This window comes from Symphalangus syndactylus, chromosome 22 (genome assembly GCF_028878055.3).
Source record: "Symphalangus syndactylus isolate Jambi chromosome 22, NHGRI_mSymSyn1-v2.1_pri, whole genome shotgun sequence".
NCBI lineage: Eukaryota > Metazoa > Chordata > Mammalia > Primates > Hylobatidae > Symphalangus > Symphalangus syndactylus.
The window spans coordinates 50,778,779-50,800,153 of NC_072444.2; the positions used below are offsets into that span (position 1 = coordinate 50,778,779).

The 21,375-nt window shown below is 47.1% G+C and overlaps 2 pseudogenes; both read right to left on the reverse strand.

Annotated features, from left to right (window-relative positions):
• Positions 1-1,513: 1,513 nt before the first annotated feature.
• On the reverse strand, positions 1,514-3,591 carry LOC129472173 (NADH-ubiquinone oxidoreductase chain 5-like; annotated as a pseudogene).
• A 3,309-nt stretch (positions 3,592-6,900) lies between these two features.
• On the reverse strand, positions 6,901-8,085 carry LOC129472174 (ATP synthase subunit a-like; annotated as a pseudogene).
• Between the last annotated feature and the right edge of the window lie 13,290 nt (positions 8,086-21,375).

A 21,375-nucleotide genomic window follows, 5' to 3' on the forward strand; every position in this document is an offset into this window, starting at 1 on the left:
AATATCCTGAAATTTTTAAAAGCTGTTTCCATTAGAAGGGATCTGTTGGGGATTTGAGGTGAGATGAGAAAGACCCTGCATTCCAGCCCCTCAGTTAGCAGTGGCGAGGCCGGAGTGCTCCACACAGGACAGTTTTAGGAAAGTGCAGGAATCCAAAGCTGCTCCGGAGGGCTATGCAAGGCGCTTTGGAAAGGCCAAGCCTGGGTGCAGGGAGCCCAGCCATGTAGGTGGAAGAAGCAGACGGTGAGGGAGTTCATCCCGCCCGGCCCTGCCAGGGTCCTGACTCAGTGAAGGAAGCTGTTGGGATACAGGTCACTCAGCTGGGCAGGAAAGATGGGATGAAGCCCAGCAAGTTCGCAGGGAACCGGGAAGTTGCATGGCTGGAAACCCAGGCAGGGCTGCACCACAGGGAGCGTTTGCTGGAGATGCAGCAGTTGCCACGGCCACCACCGACAGCATGACACCCACAAAAAGGGAGCCTCCAGCCTCACCCCTGCTGCTGCGAGTACTTCCTCAGCTGTCTTCCATGAGCTCAAGATTAAGTACCAGGATGGAGGATATGGTCGGGCAAACCTCAGGTATGTATTCCTTCTGTAGCTCCCAGAATGTGCGAGGAGAGAGCATCTGGCTCCTTTGTCTCAAGGAGGAGGAGGAGGCAGGACTCTGCCAGAACTCACTCGATAAAAGATTTTCCCAAAAGGAAGGGTGTTCAAATGCCAAAGATGACAAAAGTCCACTACATCACTTTCCTTGGCTATTTGATTCACCCCCATCTTCCCATGCGCACACCTCAGAAATCAGGCTACCACCTGACATAACACAACCATGCCTCACAACAAGACAGTGGTTTATCCCTTCCCTAGGAGAACACAGAGGCAATGCCAAGCTGCTTCATCAGCTGTTAATACTTCTTCCAGCCCTCCACCCAGGATATCTGCAGGTGTCTCTCTGTCTGGTTTGGTCATGGCTTTCTCTGTTCTAGAATGTATGGGTTAAAGTCGGCTGCCACACCATGCTCTCAGAAGTGTGGTCCAAGGACCCTTGAGGGTCCTCAAGGTCCTTCCTTTCCCAACCCCATGTGTTTTTCTTCAGTCAGGATACCATACTGCAACAGACCGAAGGCGGAAGCAGCTATGAGGATGCAGTAGCCTTCTGTTAAGCCAGGCTTTAAGGATCTGCAAAAATGCAAAACAATGCCACTCCTACTGATGAAATATATTTTTTTTTGGAAAATATAGGTTTAAAAAATTTTTTAAGTTAACATGTAATGGATGTATAGTCTTAAAGTGGATGAATAAATGTTTTTCAGAGTTACTGGCTTTAATTTCTAAGATGCTAAATGTTGATATAACTCATAAACAAAAGCTCATTGAGGTCCTCAATCATTTCAAGAATGTGAGGGGGTCTTGTGACCAAAGCATTTGAGAACTGCTGTCCTATATTATCATGGGGGAAAGAGAAAATAAAGAAAATGAAAGTTTAATAAATTAAAATCTGTGCCTTAACCTTGAGCCTAACCGCTGAATAGGCTTGAGTGGGGGGTTGAACAACGAATTGTGGCTGAATAAAAACCTAGCATATTGGAGAAGTTAAATATCTGTAATGGGTACTTCAGTTTAAGATTATTTATTATGAGCTTGAGCTTATTGCTAGTAAGAGGCTTAAGGTGGTTACACCTAGGGCTGTGAGCTTTAGGTGAAGTGGTATAGTTGTTTGGGGGGGATTAAGCAGCAATAATACTGTTGGTCATGAGGAATCCAGCAAAGATACTGCCGATTGTTAGGTGCTTAACTGAGTTAATTAGGAAGGGATTGTTTTCGTTAATAATAGAGTGATGAAGCGAGGTTGTCCTATTAGAATGAAGAAAATAATACGGGTACTATAGACAGCTGTTAAAGAGGTGGCAATAAGAGTACTAGAAAGGGCTCAGGTGTTGGTGTATGGTGTTTTTTGCGGTTTCGGTGATAAGGTGTTTAGAGTAAAAGCCTGTGAGGAAAGGCATATCTGTAGGTGCAAGGCTGCCAATAATAAGGGAAGAGGAAGTGAAAGGTCAAGTCTTGAATAGTCCTCCTGTTTTTCGGATATCTTGTTCATCATTGAGGTTATGGATAATGGACCCTGAACACATAAATAACATAGCTTTTAAAAAGGCGTGTATGCAGATGTGAAGGAATGCTAGGTGCGGCTGATTAATACCAATTGTGACTATCATAAGGCCCAGCTGGCTTGAGGTGGAGACTGCACCTGTGCAGGTGCTGGGCGGGGCCAGCAGTGGGCGTGGTCTTTCCGCGCCCGGGATTGGTGGAGGCTCCGGGGCTGACGAGGCGTGGCCGGAGCCCTCCCCAGTTTCCTGCTCTCCGGAACTGGGCGGCTCGCCCAGGACGCGGAGCCCGGCGGTCGCGGGGGAGAAGGTAGCTGTCGGGCATTCCCCTGGCGCTGAAGGGCAGATTGCTGTAAGTAAGGTGGTAATAGCCCCTAGACATAATGTAAAGGTTTGGATTAATAGGTTATTTTCTATTAAAGAGTAGAAACGGATGAGTAGGAAAACTGCTACAACTACAGTGCTGGAGTGGAGTAGGGCTGAGACTAGAGTTGGGCCTTCTATGGCGAATGGGAGTCAGGGATGGAGGCTGAATTTAGCTGACTTTCCTGCTGCTGCTAAGTAATTAATGGAAGGGGGTCGGGGATAGGGTTTAGAATAAACGCTTGTTGAAAGTCTCATATGTTGGAGGATAAGAGAAATCATGCTATAGCTAAAATAAAGCCAATATCGCTGATGCGGTTGTACAGAACTGCTTGGAGGCCTGCTTTTGTTAGCATCTGCTCGGCTGTATCATCAGCCAATTAGAAAGATGATTCCTACGCCTTCTCATACGATAAAGAGTTGAAAGGGCCGGGCGCGGTGGCTCACGCCTGTAATCCCAGCACTTTGGGAGGCCAAGGCGGGCGGATCACGAGGTCAGGAGATAGAGACCATCCTGGCTAACACGGTGAAACCCCGTCTCTACTGAAAATACAAAAAAAATTAGCTGGGCGTGGTGGCGGGCACCTGTAGTCCCAGCTACTCGGCAGGCTGAGGCAGGAAAATGGCATGAACCTGGGAGGCGGAGCTTGCAGTGAGCCGAGATCGCGCCACTGCACTCCAGCCTGGGCAACAGAGCGAGACTCCTTCTCAAAAAAAAAAAAAAAAGTTGAAAGAGGTTGTTGGTGGTGACCAGAATTAATATTGTGATGAGGAAAATAAGTAAATATTTGAAAAATTGGTTGTTAGGGTCTGAGTTTACGTATCATATTGAGAATTCTACAACAGATCAGGTAACAAATAGTGCTACTGGGATAAATATTGTGGAAAAGTAGTTTGAAGCTTAGTGAGAGTTTAAGAGTTTGGATTGTCATTCAATGTCAGTTTGAGATAATGACTTCTTGGTCTGTACATATAAACATTGTTGGGATGAGGCTAATGGTGAAGGCGCATATGATAGATATTTTTACGTAGTTTGGGTATGAACTTTTTTTGCAGGGATTGACTAAGGTGATAATAATTGGTAGGATTAAGGGGATTAGGGCGATTATAGTAGTGGAAAAATACATATTTATTACTTTTATTTGGAGTTGCACCAATGTTTTTGGTTCCTAAGACCAATAGATAACTCTAATTCTTTAAAAGTTGAAAAATCCATGTTGTTAGGCATGGGGGCACAAGTTAGCTGTCCTTACGTACTTTCTTGGGAGATAAGTTGCAGGCTTCTATTATTAGATCCACAATCTAATGTTTTGGTTATAATATAGCTACAGCATGTAAACCCCATAATAATTTTAGGGTTTAAGGGTAATAGAAGGATAGGTGCGACATGTATAAATATTAATGTATTTTCTCATGTAAAGGAAGGTTTAATACTGTCAATGTAATATGTGAGTATCCCTCGTTGTATCATGATTAATACATATAGGGAGTAGAGGGCTGTAATTAGTATGTTAAGTCCTGTAAGCATAATAGTGATATTTGATCAGGAAAATGAAGCTATGGTCACAAAGAGTTCTCCTACTAGATAAATGGTAGGGGGTAAGACAAGGTTAGTGAGATTTGCTAGAAGTCATCAAGAGTCTATTAGTGGAAGCAGTATTTGAAGGCCTCGTGTAAATAATATGGTTTGGGTATGGATTTGCTCATAGTTCAAATTTGCTAGGCAGAATAATAAGGATGAAGTGAGTCCATGGGCAATTATAAGGGTGACTGCACCTGTAAAGCTTCAAGGGTTTTTGGATGAGGATAGCTATGATAACAAGTGCTATGTGGCTTATGCAGGAATAGGCAATAAGTGATTTTAGATTGGTTTGTCATAGACAAATAGAGCTTGTCGTAACTATTCCTCATAGGGATAGTATGAGGAACGGGTAGGCTATATATTCTGTTAGGGGGCTGAGGATAAGGGTAAGCCATATTACACCACAGCCGCCTAGATTTAGGAGAACTGCTGCAAGTACTATTGAGCCGTCAATAGGGGCTTCTGCGTGGGCTTTAGGGAGTCACAGGTGAAGTCCGTATAGAGGTATTTTCACTATAAAAGCCATAATACATGCTAGTCATATAAGATTATTGGATCAGGAAGCTAATAGTTCTTGGGTGGTAAATATCATTACTAGCATATTTAGTGAACCTGAGGCATTTTGAATGTAGACAAGTGTAACAAGTAGAGGGAGGGATCCTACTAGTGTATAAATAGGAAATATGAGCTGGCATTGAGGCGCTCTGGTTGCTTTCCTCAGCGGGTGATGATAATCAGGGTAGGAATTAGTGTAGCTTCAAAGAGGATATAAAATATAATTAGTTCTGTGGCTGTGAATGCTATAATTAAAATCTGCAGGGAAACCAATATAGAAATATAGAGCTTTTTTTCATGGGGATGATTCTTTGGGCAGGTGATATTGGCTTGCTGGAGTTTGTAGTCAGGCTGTTAAGATTAGAAGGGGGGATGTCAGCGGGTCAGAAAAGATTAATGAGAAGTTGGGTGAGTTATCATTGAATTGGTTAAAAAATAACAGGGTAATGAGGCTGATGAGTAGACTGTGGGTAGTCATGTGGATTCAGATTATAGAATTTTTAGAGAATCATGTTATTGGTAACAGTATAATTGTTGGAATAATCATTTTTAGTGTTGAAGTAAGTGTAGGTTTTTTACGTAATCTAGACCATATGTGTTAGAGATTGAAACTGGTAAGGCAAGACCTGCGGCTTCACAGGCAGCAAATACTAGAAGGATGATGGGTGTTATGGATGCTACAGCAAAATGTATATTTAAAGTTGTAAGAGTAATTATGATAAATATTGATAGTATGATGCCTTCTAGGCATAATAGGGATATCAGGTGGGATCGATAGACTAATACTCCCAGTAGTGCTATGGTATATGCCAATATAATATTGATATAAATAGAAGGCATTTGGTAAATATGGCCTATCATAATCTAATGCATCAAAATCATTTATTTTGACTTAAACTACTTACCAATTCAACTCGGTCTAATCCTTTTTGGGTTCATTCACAAGTTAAGCCTAGGATTAAAATGATAACTAGTATAAGGGCTGTGCTGATTGTTAGTGTCAGGTTGTTTGTTTGATGGGCTCATGGTAGGGGCAGTAGTATAGCGATTTCTAAGTCAAAGAGGAGAAATGTGATGGCTACTAGGAAAAATTTTATGGAAAAGGGGAGGCAGGTGGAAGTTATTGGGTCAAATCCGCATTCACAGAGGCTATATTTTTCCATATAAATGTTAAGTTGTGGGAGCCAAAATGTAATTATTAGTAGTAATAGGGCCAGTAAGGTGTTGGTTACTAGGGCTAGTGTCAGGTTAATTACTCTCTTTCGGATACTATGGAAAACTAATTGTTTGGAAGTCAATGGTACTATTTATACTAAATGAGTAGGATCCTCATCAGTAGAAAGAGACGTATAAGAATAGTCATACTACATCTATGAAGTGTCAATATCAGGCGGCGGCTTCAAAGCCAAAGTGGTGGTTGGATGTAAAGTGGAATTTTAATTGGCGGAGGAGGCAGATAGTGAGAAATGTTGATCTGATAATAACATGACGTCTGTGAAAACCTGTGACTATAAAGAATGTTGGGCCAGGCGCGGTGGCTCACGCCTGTAACCCCAGCACTTTGGGAGGCCGAGGCGGGTGGATCATGAGGTCAGGAGATCGAGACCATCCTGGCTAACACAGTGAAACCCCGTCTCTACTAAAAATACAAAAAAAATTAGCAAGGTGTGGTGGCAGGCACCTGTAGTCCCAGCTACTCGGGAGGCTGAGGCAGGAGAATGGTGTGAACCCGGGAGGCGGAGCTTGCAGTGAGCTGAGATCGCACTGCTGCACTCCAGCCTGGGCGACACAGCGAGACTCCCTCTCAAAAAAAAAAAAAAAGAATGTTGAGCTGTAGATTCCATAAGAGATAGTAAAAGGGGTCTCGAAATATTCTGACATTTGTAGGAGGGTGAAGTAAATATGTAAGGTGACTGTGATGGAGAATGCTTGAATTATTTGCTTTCAATTACCCTCTATTAGGCTGTGGTGGGCCCAAGTAATTGAAACTCCTGATGCAAGTAATACAGATGTATTTAGGAGGGGTACTTCTAAGGAGTTGAGGGGAAAAATGCCTGTTGGAGGTCAATGTCCCCCTAATTCTGGAGTCGGGGCCAGACTAGAGTGGTAGAATGCCCAGAAGAAACCAGCAAAGAAGAATATTTCTGAGATAATAAATAGAATTATTCCCTATTGGAGGCCTTTTTGGACAATCGTTGTATGGTGGCCTTGAAATGTACTTTCTCGGATAATGTCACGTCATCATTGGTGTATAGTTAGTGTGTTGGTTAGTAGGCTTAGGGTTAAAAGAGTGATAGAATTAAAGTGAAATCACATGGCCAGGCCAGATGTTATTAGGAGAGCTGAGAGAGCTCCTGTCAGTGGTCAGGCGCTGGGTCTGACTATATGGTAGGCATGTGTTTGGTGGGTCATTATGTGTTGTCATATAAAGGCTTACTAGTAGTGTCAAGACATAAGCCTGAATAAGGGCTATGGCGAATTCGAGAATGGTTAGTAGTATTAGAATAATGAAAGCACTTGAAGCTATGGGAAGACTAATAGTTGATAGTACTAGTGTGGGTCCTCTGATTAAATGTATTAGCAGGTGGCCGGCTGTAATGTTGGCTGTTAATCGCACAGCTAATGCTATCGGTGAATGAATAGGCTAATGGTTTCAATGAGTACTAGTATAGGGATAAGTGGCATAGATGTGCCTTGTGGTAAAAAGTGAGCTAAGGAGATTTTTGTTTTAACGTGGAAGCCTGTAATTACTGCACCTGCTCACAGGGGATTGCTATACCTAGATTTATTGATAATTGGGTAGTTGGTATAAATGAATGGGGTAGAAGGCGGAGGAGGTTGGTTGAGGCAATGAAGATAATTAGGGATGTCAGTGTAAGGGATCAAGTTCATCCTTTAATGTTGTGGGTAATTATTATTTGTTTTAGTGCAAGTTGAATTATCATTGTTGAATGGAAATTAATCGATTACTAATTAGATGACTAGAAATTGGAAATAGCATGGCAGGAAATAGAATGATTAATATTACTGTGGATAGACCTAGAATTGTTGGGGTAGTAAAAGGTGAATAGATTTTTGTTCGTTTTAATTCTCAGGGGGTCTTATGCTTTTGTGTTTTGACTATTTTTGGTGCAGGGGTAATATGATAAATGAAATTTGATAATTTTAACTGAATAATGGAGAATAAATTTATGACAGGATAATAATGGAACATGTGGAAGTGTCTAGTTGAGGCATTCACTGAAGAGAGGTATAGATCCCTTCAGTCTTTAAATTAAAAGGTTAATTATTCAGGACATAGCAGGGAAGGAAAAACACAGGTGACTGTCTTTATTTCTGCAACATAGCACAGGACAGCCTCTCTCCACTCCTGATCCTTGTCCTCTGCAGCACCTCAGTTAGTCAGGTCACTGAACACAGCAGGGTAACTCACACCTTCATTCGGGGGCCTGAGCCCTTTGCTGGTCCTGTTGGCATCTTCCATTTAATCTCAGCACGAGACATGGACGTGCTCAGAGGAGCCTGGGGGATCCCCTGGAACCTGGCCATAAGCCTCTGTCTTTGTTTTGCAGCGGCAACGCTATTTCCCCATGATGGTCTGTCAAAGGGGGAGGTGGGGGTTTTCCCGTGGGCTGGGGTAGTTGATCCTGACTACCACGTGGAAACGGGGGGACAGTCACACCCTAAGCTCACCGGCCACCTTCTCTGCTCTCAGGATGTCCTGTTTGTTAAACAGTGTCACTGCGGGGAAGGGAGAGTGGAAGTGGGTTTTGAAACCTTCCTCCACCGCAGCAGCTCTCTCGCTCCCTCCCAGTCCCTCTGCCTGTACCCCTGCCCCACCCCTGGCTCTGGAGCCCCGGTACCCTGCGGCGTAGCCGTGCTGGGCCCTCGAAGCTGGACCATGTGCTTTCAGCAGAGCATCAGCAACACTCCGGGACAGGATCTTGGACCACGTGTTCCATCATGTCTCTTGTTCCCTCCCAGCCCTGTCATAGGCCTGCCCTCTTGGACGTGTAGCTGCCTTCCTTCTCTCCACACCAAGGCCCCCTACACTGGCCCCCTCTTGGCCTGAGCAGCAGAGCTGAAATATGACTGGCCACTCATGCATGGCAGAAGTCCCATCCCTCACGGCCATGCTGGCATTTTGACCTGGCCCTTTCAGGCTTTAACCCAGTGGGAAGTTCAGACTCATTCACCAGCCTGAGACCCTCCCAGGCCAGCCCCCTACACACTCCATAACCAGTAACCAATGAGAACAGGCCAGGGTTCCAGGCCAGTGTGACACATGCAGCCAGGGCTGCCCCTCAGCACCCAAACCCCCACCACCCAGCTGCCCACCATTCCTGCCACCCCACCTCCCACTCTGCAGCCTGTTCAGTGACAGGGCTCCCTGGTTGGGGCCCTTGCTGTCTTGAACATCACTTAAGGCTCCTTGCTATACTCAAGGCCTGCCCTGCCCTCCTCTGGGTTCCAGCTGGGCTCAGCCTCACATCCAGGCCTTGTTCCCTGCCCACTTCTTATCCCCTTGGATGGGACACCTGAACCTGGTCTTCCAGCTGACCCTGAGAACCAGACTGGACTCTGCTCTAGCCCAGGGTGCATGCTATGACCCACAGGGGCTCTGAAAGTGTTAACTACACTCTCAACATCTGAGGGATCAGCTGGGGCCACCTAGACCCAAGCCTCAGCCTCGGGAGGCCAGACGGGGCCAGGGTGTCTGGTCTAGCTTAGTCCATGATGGCTACCATCCTCCCAACAGGTGTCAGGCAGAAGCCATTAGTGGGAAGGAGGGCCTTGCCTGGGAGGTCCCTGGAGAACTGTTTGAGGGCCTTTGGCAGATGAGAGGGGGACATTTCATGCAGGCCACCCAGGGGTCCATGGCTGGCCTGTCCAGAAAGGAAAAAGGTGCAGGTGCGGCCCTCAGGAGGGCAGCCAGGCCTGTGAGCCTCCAGTGATACAAGTACAGTGACACGGGAGGGACCACCTGGAACCAAGCAGGACCTGTGGACAGCTGCCCCAGGGAGGAGGAAGAGGTAGTGCTTGAGTGTGAGGTGAGCCTGGTGCAGAAACGGGGTGTCACAGCATGGGCAGGCCCAGGACAGTGGAGATGGACGATGAACGCATCAGTCGGGGTGCCTCTGGGGATCACTGACAGTGACTTAAACAATAAGGAACGTTACAAGAAATCCAGAGGCAGAGTGGCCAGTGAGCAGGGTCCCTTGTTCAACAGTTCACCAGGGGTCTCAGTGCTGTCTCCCACCTCTCCGTTGTGTCACCCTCATCCTCAGCTGTTGGTGATAGCTGCCCAAGTCACCTGACACAGCTGCAGGTGTCCCCTACAGATGAGGGGATGGCCAGTAGAAGGGAACAGTAGTTTACCCAAGCATCTCCTTTAATCAGGAAGGAAAACCCTCCCCAGAACTCTTCCTTTATTCCCCTAGGTTGAGGTCAGGGCACAGACGGACCCTGGCAAAGGGGGGTGCAGCTGCCACAAGGGTGCAGGCCTGCCATCGTTCCCACCTGATGGTGTGGAAGATGAGCTCCAAGCTGAGGGCTTCCACGCATAGTGGGGGAAGAGCGGGGACTGCCAAAAAAAAAAAAAAAAAGAACCTAAATGCCCAGGAATTGGGGGTTAGTTAAATACATCATACATACATATGCTGGAATTTTTTGTTTGTTTTTGAGTCAGGGTCTTGCTCTGTCACCCAGGCTGGAGTGCAGTGGCACAGTTATAGCTTACTGCAGCCTGGAACCTCCTGGGCTCATGATCCTCCCACCTAAGCCTTCCAAGTAGCTGGGTCTACAGGCACGTGCCATCACGCCTGACTAATTTTTGTCTTTCTGGTAGAGACGAGGTCTCTGAGTTGTCCAGGCTGGTCTTGAACTCCCGGGCTCAAGTGATCCTCCCACCTCAGCCTACTGAGTAGCTGGGACTATACCACTATACCCAGTTAAATTTTTATTTTTCATTTTTTGTAGAGACAAGATCTTGCTTTGTTGCACAGGCTGGTCTCAAACTCCCGGGCTCAAGCGATCCTTCCGCCTTGGCTTCCCAAAGCATTGGGATTACATGTGTGAGCCATTGTGCCCTGTCTAGGCAGTCTTTTAAAAAGATGTTTTACACAGAACTTGGTAAATTTTTTGAATATTGAGTAAATTCTCTGCATACTGAGTCCAAGAAAATTCAATATTATGCTGAGTGGAGCTGGGGGTGGCAAGACGGGGGCTAAGGAGGGAAATGCGGGCTAAAACACTTTGTTAAGGTGTGTGGGAAAAAGAAGTCTGGAAAAAAGTAAGCCAAAGTGACACCAGTGCTTTAGTTTTCTACTTTTCTGTATTTAACCGTTTTTCTACAATGAGCATGTCTAACTTTTATATTCAGGAAGGTAGCTTCTAGAACGACTGCTCCAGGGCCAGTGAGTACACAGAGGAAGAAGGTCTGAGCCATGTGTGTGGCGGATCTAATAAGGTGGAGGGGCAGGGTAGGAAGAATGAGGAATTTAGCACAAGCTGAGACTGAGATGTGACCCAAGTGCTGAGGCGGGGGACAATTCAGGAGCACTTCTTGGTGGGGAGGCAAAGGGGCCTCCAGAGGGGACCACCTCCAGGAGGGCAGAGGGCAGCAGCAGCTCCGCCCCAGGCCCCCGGGCCCTTGGTCCTTGCCTCGGGCTTCCCCTTCCGCTCACAGCAGGGCCTTCCTCTCCCCTTGCGCTGCGTCTAACACAGCCAGCCCGCCTGATGACAGCCTGCATTCATTTTTTTTTATTCTTTTGTATTAATTTTTAGTAGAGACGGGATCTTCCTATGTTGCCCAGGCTGCTCTTGAACTCCCAGGCTCAAGTGATCCTCCCACCTCGGCCTCCCAAAGTGCTGGGATTGCAGGCATGCGCCACTACGCCTGGTCACAGCCCACATTCAATAGCTGAAAGGGGGTCTCCCCATAGGCCCCATTACTTCCTGTGTGGTGTCACCTGGAACCTGAGCCCACCCTGAGCAGCCTCAGATTCTTACAAGCCCTGTGGGCATTGGTCCCCTGCCCCAACAAAGACTGCTCCCAGGTCCAGCCATGGGGCTTGTTTCAGCTCTGGAGGAAGTGGCTGCCATGGTTGTCAGCACTTTCAGAGTGAGAGAATCCAGGGCATAGGGTTCTCTGCTGCAGACTGGTTGCTCCCCTCCATTCACTCTGGCACTTTGAAATCGCACAGATGTGGCTATCAGAATACAGTGGCACCATCCTAGAGCCAGAGCCAGAACACACCTTGACAGCAAAAGTCCTGGGAAAAAGAGCTCTCTGCTCAGGGGCTGAGACCTGGGTTTAAATACCCACAGGGGAGCTATGTGACCCAGGACAGGCCACTGACGCCTCCCAGGGTCATCTTTGGGGGGTGAACTTTGTGAAATCACCAGCGTGGTCACCATTGTGAGCAATGACGGCCTGAGACACACAGGAGCCAGGCTGAACTCTGGTGTTCCTGAGTGGGGCTGGAGTACCCCAAGGGTTTCCCACCAAGCACCCCCAGCCAGCCTTACAGGCATCCCCTGCAGCTGTGCCGGCCCTCGGCCTGCAGCCACTCTGGTGGTCCATGATGCCGTGGGTCAGAGCATCCCTGCACTTGCTCACGGGCACCCCCAAGTGGCTTGCCCTGGGTGGGCCACAAACATCACAGGTTTTCTTGTGCTTTCCTCCCGCAGTTTGAGTGTCAGCTGGGCCCTGCCTGTTTATAACCCCACTGTGCCTGGTAGGTGATCAACAAATTATTCCTAAGCAAGGGAAGCAAGCACTGGGTATGGGTCCCCAGGTGACTCACTGACAGACACAGCCCCAACCCCTGGCTGCTAGGACAAGGGACAGAGGCACAAGCCAAAGGCAGTTCACCCAGGGATACAGTGCGTTAGTCCCTGTGGCGGCCACAGCAATACCATAAACTGGGTGACTGAACACAGGTTTGTTCTCCCACAGTTCTGGAGGGTAAAAGTTCAAAATCAAGGTGTCAGCAAGGCCCTGCTTCCTTGTCAGGCTCTGGACGAGGATCCTTTCCCCCTCTCTCCTCATTCCTGGTGGCTTCTGGCAATCCTTGTCATTCTTTTCTTGTGGCTGCAACACTCCAATCTCTGCCTCTGTCCTCACATGGCCTTCTCACCCTGTATGTCTGCCTCTGTGTCCAAATCTTCCTCTTATAAAGACACCAGTCTCTAAATTAGGGCCCAAACGAATCCGGTATGACCTCATTTTATCTTGATTATATCAGTAAAGACCCCATTTCCAAACAAGGTCACAAATGTTAAGTATCAGGGGTTAGGACTTGGATACATCTTTTGTGGGGATGGCAGGGGACACGATTCAACCCCAACAATAAGAGTCACAGGGCAGCTGCCCCTAGAACCTGCCCACCTTCAGCCCTACCTTAGCCCAGGATGAGTGGGCCTAAATCCAAAGCAGGAGGATTCCTGCCAGCCTGGGGAGACTTTCTCAGCCACGGGAACAGCCACTGCCCTCCATGGCCTTCTGGGAGCCTCCCTGCTGCCTGTCAGGACTTCTCTCCCAGACTTCGGGGCAGGGTGACCAGGGTCCTTCTGCTGCCAAGAATCCCTCATGGCAGTGTGGGGTCACAGAGTGCTGAGCAGGAGGCTCGCCTGACAGAGGAATGCACAGCAGACCCAGAAACCCCCCGACTGGTCCCTTCCCCGAGAGTCAGTGACTGACAGCTGCGTGTCCACAGAAGCTCTGGAAGCACCAGAATGGAAAAGCACCATTGCACACATCCCCAGCACCACTCGGTGCCAGCGGCAGTGGGAGCTTCTGTTGGCAGAGGGAGGAGACGCCCTCTGAACTCTTCCTCTGTGGGGTTCTCAGCAGCCTCTCCCCTTTGTGAATGCTGGCAGCTTCCAGAATCTGCCCATGCCTTCAAGGACCAAGCTAAACTTGCAGTCCTCACCCTAGTCCATCTCTCTGTTTGGGGTTCTATGAAGGTCTGTAGCTGATGGTAAAATTCCTGCTCTTCCTTCAAGTCTTAGTTACAGTGCCACCTCCTTCAGGAGGCTTTCCTTGACACCTCCGATCTCATGGGGGTGGATGGGTGGGGGGGTCTCTGGCTTCCATCTTATAGCCCTTACCCTGCGGCCTCAGCACGATCTGTTTCTACGTCTGATTCCGTCACAGGACTGTGACCTCCTTGAGGGTTGGGCTGCGCTGGTTTTCCCTGGGTCCCTGATAGGCCTGGCATATTGTAAACGTAAGAAAAAAATGGATGGGTGAATGAGTGTGTCTGCCCATCCTCCTGAGCCAGCTTCTGGATTGTCCAAAGGGGATAAGGGGTGAGACTCTGGAGCACAGAGAAGGGAAGTTGGTGGCCAGCTGGGGCGTGGGTGCAGTGAGAAGCATCCGGAAGCCCCTTGGCAGAGAAGTTGGGCTGAGCAGCCACAGCAGGGCAGCCGCTGGAAGTGGCATTGGAAGGGCAAAGTTTCCAAGGCCACAGAGACAAAGGCCAGCCAGAGCCACTGTGCTTGCTGGACCATGGACATATACGTGCTGGGCACAACCAGGGGACCTCATCCCATGGCTGGGGTCAGAGGGTGCAGAGCTGTAGCCAGCGTGGCTCTGGACCCTGGGGCTCACTGCTTCTACCCCCAAGAGGCCAGTCAGAAACAGAAAGCTCTGTTCCACACCCACAGCAGACAAAGCCCAGTGCCCTCTTGGCATTGCCCAGACCTTTCCTCTCCCTGGACAGTGCAGTCTCTGCCAGAGGGACACACACCCTTTCAGCCAGAGGGAGCTGTGGCTGGGGCCATGAGCTGAGCTGGCCCTCTGACCAGCAGGAGCCTGGCCTGGACAGCACAACCCAGTCCTCCAGAACGTGCCATCCACCTGTCAGCCATGGCTGAGAGTTCCTGGGCTCTGCAGCCCGGGGTGGCCTGAGGCTCCTTAGCTCCCCCAGCGGCGGGTCCTGGCTGCCCTCAAGTCCTGGGGCTACCTCTTTGCCTTCCACCCTCTCTAGAGCGGACACAAACTGTCACCCTCGCAGGCCGAGCGCCTTCGTTTCCCAGTGGCCCTCTCATCCCAGAAGTACCAGGAGGCTGGAATCATGGAACCTTGGCTCAGTGCAGTGGTGTGGGGACCTGGACCGACTGCAGCAGCCCCTCCTCACCCCAGTGCTACCCCAGGGGGACCTACTATACCCTCTTTGGGCTCACAGGCTGTCCTGACGTGTTTTTATGTGGCAGGTTGGGCTCAGGTCAAAGGCACAAGCAAAGCATGGGAAAGTGATGGCTGGGACCTGGAAAGGGAGGGAAAGGCTGTGTGTTCCCCACCGCACAAGCCCAGGCAGGAAGTCCTGCTGCCGCCTGTGACTTGGAGGGGCTGGACTGACTTCCTGGTCACTGAGGCAAGTTCAGGACAGAGGCCCTTGGCTAACCTCAGTCTTTCCCACTTCAGCCAGGGGAGGCGGGTCAGGGCCTGCAGTGGAGGGCTGAGCAGCGGCACTCCTGGGCGGCTTCCTGCAGCCTAGAGTAACACCATGCCTCGGAGCCACTCAGCCCTGTCCAGGTGCCTGGGTCCCTGTAATGATCCATGACGCTCACGCTAGGGAGGTACATAATTGCACTTCATCCGCGGGGTGCCCTGTAGGTCCTCTTTCTGGAACATTCTTCAGTCTTTACCATAATCACTTGTGCAATTTCTGACTTCCCCCAAAGTCACTCTGGGAATGCGGGACTGCTTGCTGCTTTGGAAAGGCTAAATATTGGGTGAAAATTCTTTTTCACGAGTTCAGAAAGGACTTGAAGTTTCTGCCAGAATTGTTTCTGCCCCTCCCCTTCTAACTGTGCTTTTCTGACTGCAGTATGGATTTCTTGGTTTGGAGATTTTTTTTTCACATGGTCTTGAAGCAATCCATTATTTTATCTTCTTCAGTTAATTTAATATTCCTTGGGTTTCTTTTTTTCCCGTAAGAGTTTTCAAATAAGTATGTAACTCAGCCACATCAATACTTTTATTTATTTATTTATTTATTTATTTTGACGGAGTCTCGCTCTGTCGCCCAGACTGGAGTGCAGTGGCGCAATCTTGGCTCACTGCAAGCTCCACGTCCCGGGTTCACGCCATTCTTCTGCCTCAGGCTCCTGAGTAGCTGGGACTACAGGTGCCCGCCACCAAGCTTGGCTAATTTCGTTTGTGTTTTTTGTAGAGACGGGGTTTCACCGTGTTAGCCAGGATGGTCTCAATCTCCTGACCTCATGATCCGCCCACCTCAGCCTCCCAAAGTGCTGGGATTACAGGCATGAGCCACCGTGCCCAGCCTACACATATTTTTTTAAAACTGCTTTTGGTTCATTTTCTAGGTCATCTCTCCTTCAGTACATCCAAACCCAAGCTCCTACCTCCCAGCCATTCTTTCTGGGGCCTAAGCTTGCTCATTCTTCCTCTCCATTCTTTGGCCTTGCCGGAGGGCAGTGCCAGACTTCCCTGAAGACAGGATTTGGCCTCCAAAGCATCTTCTAATGTTGTCTACACTTGCTTTTTTTTTTTTTGGAGACAGAGTCTTACTCTGTTGCCCAGGGTAGAGTGCAGTAGTGTGACCTCGGCTCATGGCAACCTCTGCCTCCTGGGTTCAAGCAATTCTCCTGCCTCAGCCTTCCGAGTAGCTGGGACTACAGGGATGCACCACCATGCCCAGCTAATTTTTGTATTTTTAGTGGAGATGGGGTTTCACCCTGTTGGCCAGGCTGGTCTTGAACTCCTGACCTCAGGTGGTCTGCCTGTCTCGGCCTCTCAAAGTGCACCTGCTCTTTCTTGTGATGGATTTTGAAGGTTGCTTTGGTTGCAGCTACTTGAAATAGGAGGTTTTCATTCATCTTGATCTGGTGAGGTCAGACATCAAACCAATTTGTCTAAATATTTGGATTTCTCATCTTTCAGTTTTTTTTTTCTAAATTCTCTATTTTAAGTCTAAGTAAAGAGTTGGACTTTTCGAGTTCTTTATTTTTATTTATTTATTTTTTTGGTTCAGAGTTTTGCTCTGTCACCAGGCTGGAGTGCAGTGGCGTGATCTCAGCTCACTGCAACCTCTGCCTCCTGAGTTCAAGCGATTCTCCTGCCTCAGCCTCTCCTCAACAGGAGAGACCATGTCTCAGCCTCCCATGTAGCCGAGAGTACTGGAACATGCCACCACGCCTGGCTAGTTATATTTTTAGTAGAGACAGGGTTTCACCATGTTGGCCAGGATGGTCTTGATCTCTTGACCTCGTGATCCGCCCACCTTGGCCTCCCAAAGTGCTGGGATTATAGGCGTGAGCCACCGCGCCTGGCCGAGTTCTTTATTAATTGCCTCCAACACTTCCTTTTTTTTTTTTAATAAGAAAATCATCTTATGAAACTATAAAGCCCATATAGGACTGACTTCGTAGCAGTCCACTGGTCCAGTAGCATTTTTTGTTTTTGTTTTTTACAGGATCTTGCTCTGTCGCTCAGGCTGGCGGGCAGCAATGCGATCATGGCTCACTGCAGCCTCAACCTCCTAGGCTCAAGCAATTCCCCTACCTCAGTATCCCAAGTAGCTAGGACCACAGGCGCATGCCACCATGCCCAGCTAATGCTTTTGATTTTTAGTGGACACAGGTATCACCATGTTTCCTAGGCTGTCCAGTAGCTCCATGACATCCTCAGGTACCCACATCTGTCTGTCTGTGGCCCCCTGTTGGCTTAATCCTCAGTCTGTTCACAAGATGGCTGCAGCAGTTCCAGAGGCCAGGTCCAGAGAAACAGGAGAGACCATGGCTCATCCATCAGCTCTCACTAGGAATGAGGAAACGTTCCCCAGAAGCCCTTAGCTGGTTTCTCCCATCTCACTGGCCTCAACTGGGTCACATACCATTATGTGTGCACGTGTGTGTGTGTATTTTTTTTTTTTTTTTTTTTTTTTTGAGATGGAGTCTTGCTTTGTCACCCAGGCTGGAGTGCAATGGCATGATCTTGGCTCATTGCAACCTCTACCTCTGGGGTTCAAGCAATTCTCCTGCCTCAGCCTCCCGTGTAGCTGGGATTACAGGTGCGCACCACCACACCCAGCTAATTTTTTGTACTTTTAGTAAAGATGGGGTTTCACCCTGTTGGCCAGGCTGGTCTTGAACTCCTGACCTCAGGTGATCCACCCGCCTCGGCCTCCCAAAGTGCTGGGATTACAGGCATGAGCCACCATGCCTGGCCAAGTAGTTTTATATATACACACTCATGTATATATGTATATGTGTGTGTGTGTGTGTATATATATATAAAATTACAAAATTTGCCATTTTAAGCATTTTAAGTGTACAATTCTGTGGCATTGATTATATTCACATTGTTGTGCGACTATCAACACTATCCACTTCTAAAACCCTTTCATCATCCCACACAGAAACTGGGTTCCCATCAAACAATAACTTCCCATTCCCTTCCTTCCCCAACCCCTGGTAACCTCTATTCTACTTTCCATCTCTATGAATTTCACTATTCTAGATATTTCAGACACGTGGAATAATACAGTATTTGTCATTTTGCATAAGGTTTATTTCATTTAGCATGATGTCCTCAAGATTCACACACACAAATATACATGTGGTATATCCATTGTATATTTATCCACCCATCCATTAATGGACATTTGGGTTATTCTTACCTTTTGGTTATTGTGAATAATGCTGCAATGAACATTGACATACAAGTATCTGTTTGAGTTATTGTTTTAAATTCTAGTGAACATGTGCTTTCGGGGAGGATTGCTGAATCATATGGAAATTCTATGTTTAGCTTTTTAGGGAACTGCCAAACTGTTTCCCACACTGGCTGCACCTGCACCATTTTACATTACTACCAGCAATGTATGAGGTTTCCCATTTCTCCATGTCTTCATCAACATTTTCCTTTTTTAAAATGTATAGCGGCCAGGCGTGGTGGCTCACGCCTGTAACCCCCAGCACTTTGGGAGGCCGAGGTGGGCGGATCATGAGGTCAGGAGATTGAGACCATGTGGGCCAACATGGTAAAACCCCATCTCTACTAAAATACAAAAAATTAGCCAGGCATGGTGGCACGTGCCTGTAAATCCCAGCTACTTGGGAGGCTGAGGCAGGAGAATTGCTTGAACCCGGGAGAGAGAGGTTGCAGTGAGCTGAGATCACGTCACTGCACTCCAGCCTGGCGACAGAGCAAGACTCCATCTCAAAAATAAAATAAAATGCATAGCTATCCTAGTAGATGATGCAGTTGTATTACTGTGGTTTTGTTGTTTTTGTTTTTGGTTTTTTTTGAGATGGAGTCTCACTCTGTCACCCAGGCTGGAGTGCAGTGGCGCAATCTCAGCTCACTGCAAGCTCCGCCTCCTGGGTTCACGCCATTCTCCTGCCTCAGCCTCCCGAGTAGCTGGGACTACAGGCGCCTGCCGCCATGCCCAGCTAATTTTTTTTTTTGTTTGTATTTTTAGTAGAGACGGGGTTTCACTGTGGTCTCGATCTCCTGACCTCGTGATCCGCCTGCCTCGGCCTCCCATAGTGCTGGGATTACAGGTGTGAGCCACGGCGCCTGGCCATTACTGTGGTTTTGATTTGCATTATCCTAATGATTAAGGATGTTGACGTCTTTTATGTGCTTATTGGCCATTTGCATATCTTTAGAGAAATGTCTATTCAAGACCTTTGCCTGTGTTTTAACTGGATTGTTTATCTTTTGTTGTTGAGTGTTCTTTATGTATTTTGGAGATTCATCTCTTATCAGTTATATATTTTGCATATTTTATCCCATTTGTACTTTGTCTTTTAACTTTCTTGGTAATGTCCATTCATGTACAAAAGTTTTTAATTTTGATAAAGCCCAATTTTTCTTTGTTGGTGTTGCTCATGCTTTTGGTGTCATGTGTAGGAACCCATTCCCAACTTCAAGGACCTGATTTATCCCTACGCTTTCTTCCAAGTGTTTTAAGCTTAGTTCTTATATTTAGATGTTGGTCCATTGATCAACAATTTTATGAACATTTTATTTACATGATTTTATGAACCATGTAGGGGAGAGGCCAACCTCATTCTTTTGCAAGTGGAAAGAAATCCAGTTGTCACAGTACCACTTGTTGAAGAGATCTTTCACCATTTGGCACTCATGTCAAAAATCAGTCATAGACATATGAGCTTATTTCTGGACTCTTAGTTCCATTGGACCATATATCTATCCTTATGCCAAACTTGTTTTGATTATTGTAGATTTGTAGTAAGTTCTGACATTGGGAAGTGTGAGTCCTGTGACTTTGTGCTTCCTTTACAGATTGTTTTGGCTACTTCGAGGTGTGTGTGTGTGTGTGTGTGTGTTTAGTGCCTTGCAGAGATTTTTTTTTAAATGAATTTGAGAATGAGTTTTTCAAATACCAACCGCTGTTGGTATTTGAGTAGGATTGCATTGACTCTGTAGATAGCATTGGGTAGTACTGACAACAATATCAAATCTTCCTATGACCATGTGATGTCTTTCCATTTAATTAGGTCTTTAATTTCTTTTAGCCATTTTTAAAAGTTTTCACTGTGTAAGTTTTCATCTTCTTGGTTAAAGCCATCTTTTGGGTAAAATTTATTTCTAGGTATTTTATTCTTTTAGATGGTATTATTAAGTAAAATTATTTTCTAAATTTCATTTTCAGATTGTTCCTTGCAGATAGAACCACAACTGATTTTTGTGTGTTGATCTTGTACCCATTAACTTTGATGAATTCATTTATTAGCTCTAGTGGCCTTCTTATAGATTCTTTGGGATTTTCTATATATGGGATCCGTCGTCTGCGAATCGAGTTTTACTTCTTCCTCTCCAATTTGGATGCCCTTCATTTCTTTTTCTTGTCTAATTGCTCTGGCAAGAACTTCCACTACATTGTGGAACAGCAGTGGTAAAGTGGGCATCTTTGTTCTGACCCTGATCTTAGGGGAAAATCTTTTAGTCTTTCACCATTGAGTATGATGCTAGCTCTGGGTATTTCATATATGGCTTTTACTATGTTAAAGAAGTTTCCATATACTTCTAGTTTTCTGAGTGGTTTTTTTTTTGTTTGTTTGGTTGGTTGGTTGATTGGTTTTTGAGACAGTGTCTCACTCTATTGCCCAGACTGGAGTGCAGTGTCGTGATCTTGGATCACTGCAACCTCCCCCTCCTGAGTTCCAGGGATTTTCATGCCTCAGCCTCCCAAGAAGCTGGGATTACAGGCATACACCAGCATGCCTGGCTAATTTTTGTATTTTTAGTAGAGACGGGGTTTCAGGCTGGTCTCGAACTCCTGACCTCAAGTGATCTGCCCACCTTGGCCTCCCAAAGTGCTGGGATTACAGGCGTGAGCCACCATGCCTGTCCTTCCGAGTGTTTTTTTAATCATGAAACAGCATTAGTTTTTGTCAAAGGCCATTTCTGTGTCAATTGAAATGATGCTGTGTTTTTTTTTCATTCTACTAATGTGATGTATTACTTTAAGTTTCTGATGTTGAACCACCATTGCATTCTTGGGATAAGTTCCACTTCGTCATTGTGTGTGATCATTCTAATTGCTGTTGGATTCAGTTTGCAAATATTTCTTTTTTCTTTTTTTTTTTTTTTTTTTTTGAGACAGAGTCTCACTCTGTCACTCAGGCTGGAGTGCAATGGCATGATCTCAGCTCACTGCAACCTCCACCTCCTGGGTTTAAGTGATTCTCCTGCCTCAGCCTCCTGAGTAGTGGGACTACAGGTGTGTGCCACCATGCCCGGCTAATTTTTGTATTCTTAGTAGAGACG